The 5,866-nt window shown below is 54.2% G+C and overlaps 1 long non-coding RNA gene across 1 annotated transcript; it reads left to right on the top strand.

Annotated features, from left to right (window-relative positions):
* Positions 1–1,436: 1,436 nt before the first annotated feature.
* Positions 1,437–3,003, top strand: LOC119878853. Its single transcript, XR_005387190.1, has 3 exons — positions 1,437–1,526; positions 2,110–2,166; positions 2,876–3,003. It is a non-coding gene; the product is annotated as an uncharacterized LOC119878853 (long non-coding RNA).
* The last annotated feature ends 2,863 nt before the right edge of the window (positions 3,004–5,866 follow it).

Genomic DNA, 5,866 nt, shown 5'->3' with positions numbered 1-5,866 from the left:
TGTGCACAGATTTGTAGGAATATCAGAATAGAGCCTTCAGGGGATGCCTGGTCGCCCAGTGGTTTAGCGCCTGCCTTCCGCCAGGCCCTGATCCTGGAGACCCAGGATCGAGTTCTGCCTGGGCTCTCTGAATGGGGACTGCTTCTACCTCTGTCTGTGTCTGCCCCCCCACCCGTGTGTGTGTGTCTCTCATGATAAATATAAAAACTTTTTTTATAATGCTTTCTTTTAAAATTTTATTTATTTATTCACGAGAGACAAAGAGAGAGAGGCAGAGACACAAGCAGAGGGAGAAGCAGGCTCCATGCAGGGAGCCTGATGTCAGACTGGATCCTGGGTCCCCAGGATCACGCCCTGGGCTGAAGGCAGTGCTAAACCACGACCCACCGGGCTGCCCATAAAAACTTTTTAAGAAGAGACATACCATGTCTCATCGCATGCGGTCTCCAGTAGTTTGCACTGTGCTATGCTTTCTCCTAACTGGTGCTCCCAGGAGGCCCCATTGGCCTGACGTCCTTCCCCACCTTCTCCAAGGCTTGAGCATGGTCCTGGTGAGTTGGGAGACTTTTCCCCAAAGGGACACGGGGCTCACTGTACTATGTCTATCGCTCTGCAGTTAGGTTTTGAAGGAGCGCATCCCTGCCCCGCTCCCGGGGTCGGGCACAGGGGCCTCGTGTGCTGCACAACATGTCAGAAGGCCAGTTGGTTCCCACAGCCACTGAGCCCTTCACTGATGCAGGACTTCGATGCGATTCCCTTCTGTTGCCAAATCACAGGGCGGTGCTGAACATCTGAGCCCTCACACCTGGGCCCTCCCACCCAAGGAAAGGTCTCGGTTGGCACCTCGAGAGAGGGGCGTGTGGTCAAATTCAAGGGGTGAAGCCGTTAATGCAGGGAGGTGCTGTCAAAACTCAGCTGACAAGCGGCCCTGGGATACTGACCCCTCCCATTTGAGATCCTTGTATTGATCCAAATTTTTTTGAAAATTTATCCTCTAAAAACTATTTCTTTATTGGATAGTCTGTCAGTTTAAGAGACAGACAGCAGGAAGCAGAAGAGGGAGACACAGGCTCCTCAAGCACACTCTGCCCCAAGCGCAGAGCCTGCCAGGGGTGGGATCTCAGGATGCTGAGACCATGACCTGAGCCACAACTGAGAGTCAGATGCTAAGTGACTGAGCCGCAGGCGTCAAGCCCCGTGTCCCTGCTGTGGGCACTCCTTCCCCCCCCCGCCCCCTGCAGCCACTGAGAGCTCGGGCTGTGGTCTGCGCTCCAACTCCCAGGTCTCCTGGAGGCTACAGTGCAGGCTGCACATCCCCTCTGTCCCACCTCAGGCTGAAAGGGCCTCAGCCCTGAGGAAGAATCGGATCTGCCCAACCACCCCCAGCCGGAGGGAGCTGCTGGAGCAGCAGGTAGAAGAACTGGTGCCCGCCTTGCTGCGCTTTGATAACTGTCCATATTTGAATTCCTTAACTATTTGGTGGAATATGGCACCCCTGAAGAGGTGCTGGACCTGCTGTTTGCAAAGTGAGCACTCTGACCCTCCACAGCCCAGTGGGATGGGCCACCTACTGGTTGGGAGTCTTGGGGAATGTTGCTTAACTTCCCGGCCCCTTGGGTGCTCCTCGACTGGAGGAGAGTCACACAGGGCCTAGTCGGGTCCTGTAGGGCAGCCCCGGTGCCTGGCCTGTGGCAGGTCGGCTAGAGGGGCTGTGCTTGTGCTCATCAGTCGTCTTCTCTCCCCATGACAAAGCCTGTGCCGCCTCCTCACCGTCACCAGGGTCTTGAGCTGGCCTGTTTTGCCATTGAAAGGGAGTTTTGAGTCCATCTGGGGTCTATATCCTGGGGCATTCGGAGTAGGGGTCCCTGGGGACACCTGGGCCCAGGCCCACTCGGATATCAGCCATGGGCCTGGCGGAGCCCTTTCATTCCTCAAGCATTCAGGAAGTGCCAGCAGGTGCAGGTGCTTTCCAGGAGCTGCCCGTGGCCACAGGCACAGAGCTGACGGCCCCCAGGGTTCTGGACTAGTTGGGGTTCAGAGGTGACAGCAGCTATGAGGAGAGATCGGGTCCACAGGACGATTCATGTGATGCCCCCTGCCCTCCTCTAGATATCGATACATCGTAGCTTCCTGCAAGAACGAAGGAATCCTGGACCAGTGGGAAATGTGAGTGAGCTCTGGACCATGCAGGGGAGCCTTCCCTCTCCAGGAGGGCCGCGAGGGGGCTGTGGGTTGGAGGGGCTGCTCGACCCTTCACCCCACACGTCTGCAATTCCTGTGACAGGGTAAGGGTCTAAGGCCCTTCAGGAAAAGAGCAAAGGAGCCGTGGGTGGGATGTGGGCTTTGTGGGAGAGCATGGGACACCAAAGGGTGACCTCCTCCATGCCCATCCCCCCAACCCTCTGTCTGCCCCACACCTGGGACCAGAGCAGAGGGTGTGGGGAGCATCGCACTCACCAATCTGGTGGCACCTGGACCCGGGTGCACGGCAGGTGCTCAGGAGAGCCAGTGAGGGCTCACGGACCAGACGGCCCCCGCCCCGTGGGAGATTAGAGTCAGTGGAAGGACACCCCTTGGGGGCCCCTCATGAGTGAGGCAGGGCAGACCCACGGGAGGGAAGTTTCCCCAGGAAAAACAGTGATGGTCACACTGCTGGTCATGGGCTCCCATGCACAGAGGCTTTGTGCCAGCCCCTCCTCAGCGAGCAGGGCTGTGGCAGACTGGACGCCAGGTGACAGGTGGACAAGGAGCAGCACTGGCCTCCGACAGCCCGCATGGGAGGCCGAGGGCCCCGGTTCCTGCAGGGCTTCCCCGGGACACCTCTGCGTGAGGGAGCTCTGTCTTCTGACGCCTCTGCCCACCTGTCCCTCCCCAGCACCATGTCCTCCTTCCTGACCATCTGGCTGGACTACTATGAGGAGGACTTCCACGATCCCCCAGAATTTCCTGCCCTGACAAAGCTGCTGAACTTCACGGGGCAGTACTTGCCAGGCTCAGTGCTCACTGTCGTGCCGTGTGTTACCTTTGGCGTTTCAAATCTCCATCAAGCGGAGTTTGTGGGTGGAGGTGAGGAGGACTGGGGTGGCCGAGTTGGGGACAGGGTGGGTCACACAGATCAAGCCTCCGTGTTGCTGGGCCGGAGCAGTGGGTAGGCTCACACCCCATCCCCACGGGCTGCAGTCTGGGGAGACCTCCCAGGGCTCTTGCACTCACACACATTGAGCGGTGGGAAGAGTGTCCTTGATTTGAGAGGGACGTGGAAAGTCCATCCTGGTGATGATACTTTGTCTTCTTGGAGATGATACTCTGTCTTTGGACCCTGAGCAACACCCTGAACCACCCCAGGAGCACGCCCGAGCTCCGACGGTGGGGCCTGCTGCACCTTAGGGTCTGAGGGGATGGAGCTGGTCCCAGCTGCTGGAGCTGAGGCTTGGCCCAAGCCATGATGCCAGCTGCTGTGTTCAAGCCAAGATACGTGGTCGGACCTCTGAATCACTGTCCTGACCTGGAAGAGCTACCTGCAACCCTAGGAGCCCTGGAGGCCAAATGGGCCCCACCACCGGCTATCGAGCTCATCGATGTGCCGGAGCAGCCGCCTCACTCAGTGGAGCAACCGGCTTCAGACCCCGAGCAACACCTGAACCACCCCAAGAGCCCGCCTGAGCCCTGACTGTGGGGGCTGCTGCACCTTCAGGGTCTGAGGTGATGGAGCTGGTCCCAGCTGCTGGAGCTGAGGGCTTGGCCCAAACCGTGATGCCAGCTGCTGTGTTCAGGCCAAGGTATGTGGTGGTCAGACCTCTGAATCCCTGTCCCGACCTGGAAGAGCCACCTGCACCCTTGGGAGCCCTGGAAGCCGAACGGGCCCCACCACCAGCTATCGAGGTCATTGATGTGCTGGAGCAGCCACCTCACTCAGGGGAGCAACCGGCTTCGGACCCCGAGCAACACCCTGAACCATCGTGGCAAGAGCCCCGCCCCGAGGCTGACTGTGGGGCCTGCTGAAGCTCCTGGGCCTGAGGTGATCGAGCCGGTCCCAGCTGCTGGTGCTGAAAGCTAAGCCTGGGCTGAGATGCCAGCTGCTGAGGTCAAGCCAAAGTACCTGGGGGTCATACCTTTGATTCACTGTCCCGACCTGGAGGAGCCACCTGCTTCTTGGCCACCCCAGAAGGAGGAGCATGTCCCGGTGCCGGCTCTCGAGTTCATCGAAGGGCCGGACTGCCACCTGCCTCAGTGGAGCCACCAGCCTTGGCCCCCGAGCAGCAGCTTGTGATGGCTGCAGCACAATTGAAGCCTTCCCCTCCCCTTTCATTGTGCTGTTTCTGTATTTTGTGTTTTTTGTAAACCTCTATAATTGCTTCATAAATTTTATTTGTAATAAAGGATAAGTTAACTTTGTAAAAATTGACTCTGTTGCTTTTAAATTATACATCGTGGTACTTTAGGTCCATTCATACTTCGAAACTCATTCTATGAGGCTAGCATCACCTTAATTCCAAAACCAAAGACCCCACCAAAAAGGAGAATTATAGACCTATATCCCCGATGAACATGGATGCAAACATTCTCAACAAGATATGAGCCAACAGGATCCAACAGTACATTAAGAAGATTACTGGCCATGACCAAGTGGGATTTATCCCCAGGATGCAAGGCTGGTTCAACACTCGTAAAGCAGTCAATGGGATGGATCACATCAACAAGAGAAGAAACAAGAACAGATGATCCTCTCAATAGATGCAGAGAAAGCATTTGACAAAATACAGCATCCATTCCTGATCAAAACTCTTGAGACTGTAGTGATAGACGGAACATTCCTCAACATCTTCAAAGCCAACTACGAAAAGCCCATAGCAAATATCATTCCCAATGGGGAAACACTGGGAGCCTTTCCACTAAGATCAGGAATACGACAGGGACGTACACTCTCACCATGGCTACTCAACATAGTACTAGAAGTCCTAGCTTCATCAATTGGGCAGCAAAAAGAAATAATAGGCATTCAAATTGGCAAAGAAGAGGTCAAACTCTCCCTCATTGCAGATGACATGATATTGTACCTAGAAAACCCAAAAGACTCCACCCCAAGATTGCTGGAACTCATACAGGAAATTCAGCGGCGTGGCAGGATACCAAATCAATGCCCAGAAATCAGTGGCATGTCTATACACTAACAATGAGACTGAAGAAAGAGTAATTAAGGAGTCATTCCCATTGACAATTGCACCCAAAAGGATGAGATACCTAGGAATACACCTAACCAAAGAGGTAAAGGATCCCCACTCGAAAAACTACAGAACACGTCTGAAAGAAATTGAGGAGGACACAAAGAGATGGAAAACTATTCCATACTCATGGATTTGAAGAATTCATTTATTGGGAAAATGTCAACGTGACCCAGGGCAATTTACACATTGAACGCAATCCCTATCAAAATACCATGGACTTTCTTCAGAGAGTTGGAACAAATCATCTGAAGATTAGTGTGGAATCAGAAAAGACCCCAAGTAGCCAGGGGAATATTAAAAAAGAAAACCAGAGCCGGGGCATCACAATGCTGGATGTCAAGTTGTACTACAAAGCTGTGGTCATCAAGACAGTGTGGTCCTGGCACAAAAACAGACACAGAGATCAATGGAACAGAACAGAGAATCCAGAAGTGGACCCTCAACTCTATGGTCAGCTAATATTCGACAAAGCAGGAAACACCATCCACTGGAACAAAGTCTCTTCAATAAATGCTGCTGGGAACATTGGACAGCCACACACAGAGGAATGAAACTGGACCATTCTCTCACACCACCGTACACAAAGAGAAACTCAAAGTGGATGAAAGATCTAAATGTGAGACAGGAAGCCATCAAAATCC

This window comes from Canis lupus, unplaced genomic scaffold (genome assembly GCF_011100685.1).
Source record: "Canis lupus familiaris isolate Mischka breed German Shepherd unplaced genomic scaffold, alternate assembly UU_Cfam_GSD_1.0 chrUn_S1991H2190, whole genome shotgun sequence".
Taxonomy (NCBI): domain Eukaryota; kingdom Metazoa; phylum Chordata; class Mammalia; order Carnivora; family Canidae; genus Canis; species Canis lupus.
The sequence above is the reverse complement of the archived record's forward strand: the minus strand, read 5'-3'. Positions and strand labels throughout refer to the sequence as shown.